Raw genomic sequence first — 1153 nt, 5'->3', positions numbered from 1 at the left:
AATAGGTCTCATTACATTAATACTGTGTGATTTGAAGGCTGCATGATTATCTAAAGGGCAAACAAGCAAAGAAACATCAGAATGGGACAGCACTATACAGTCAAAGGACTTAATAGACACTGACAGATATATCACTCCACAGCTACATGACATGTATTCTTTTCATCAGTACATGGAACTTTTTCCAAAGCAGATTATGTATTAGCATAATACATAAATTCCTAACATGTTAAAGAGTGAAATAATTTCTTACATTTTATCAGATCGTAATAAAATGAAAAGGAAATCAATCAGAAGAGAATCTACAGAAATGATGGCAAACACGTGGTGATTAAACAATACACTGTTGCATTAACAATCATTTTATATTTCATTTTATTTTTCCCAAAGCAATAAAGATCTTTTATTGTCTTATTAAAATATCACAGATTAGCTTTCCAGTCCAGAAGCTCATTTCTGTGGCTGGGTAATTCTTGGATCTTACTCATCTGGCTGCGGAACTGTTCCCTTTTCAGAAACATAGACACCATCCAAAAATTTTCTGAAGTCCTTGTTTTTTATTGCTGTGGCTCGCTGAATCAAAGCAGCTGAATTTGAAACATGCTCAGTGTCATTTCCTTCGAGGATTAGCTCATCTTTCTGGCCTTGAGACACTGAGCAAGCAACACCTGCCCTTGTATGAGCTCAGTGAATGTACTTTTCACCCAGGAAATTCCGGATTTCGACAAGAGACTCATTCTCCTGAATAACGACATCGATGGGGAAGCAAGCACACACAGACCTCATCCTATAACAGAAGCCCAGCATGACCCCTTTGATCATGTTCTGCACATGGCTACAGATTGCCAGCTCCTTTCTGTTTCCCCATTTGTCAAGCTGGAGCTGCTGCTTCCTTTTCTTCCTCAGGAGACTGAATTCTACATTGATGTGGTTGCAGTCCCTCCGCAGGATTCCTCTGGGACAATAACTGTGTGTCCTTTCAGAGTGCTGTCAACATTATCTGGAATGTTGACAGTCTGATTGCTGAGAATGGTCTTCATTCTTGTGGGAGATGTGACAAAGAGCTCATTTCATATTTTAGAAGAAGTCCCTAGTTGAATCATTGAGATTTGAAGTATAAGTTTAATTCTTGCTGGTGCATCATTTCATTAAG

This window comes from Octodon degus, unplaced genomic scaffold, assembly GCF_000260255.1.
Source record: "Octodon degus isolate 3935 unplaced genomic scaffold, OctDeg1.0 scaffold00079, whole genome shotgun sequence".
NCBI lineage: Eukaryota > Metazoa > Chordata > Mammalia > Rodentia > Octodontidae > Octodon > Octodon degus.
This window is presented reverse-complemented; position numbering follows the sequence as displayed.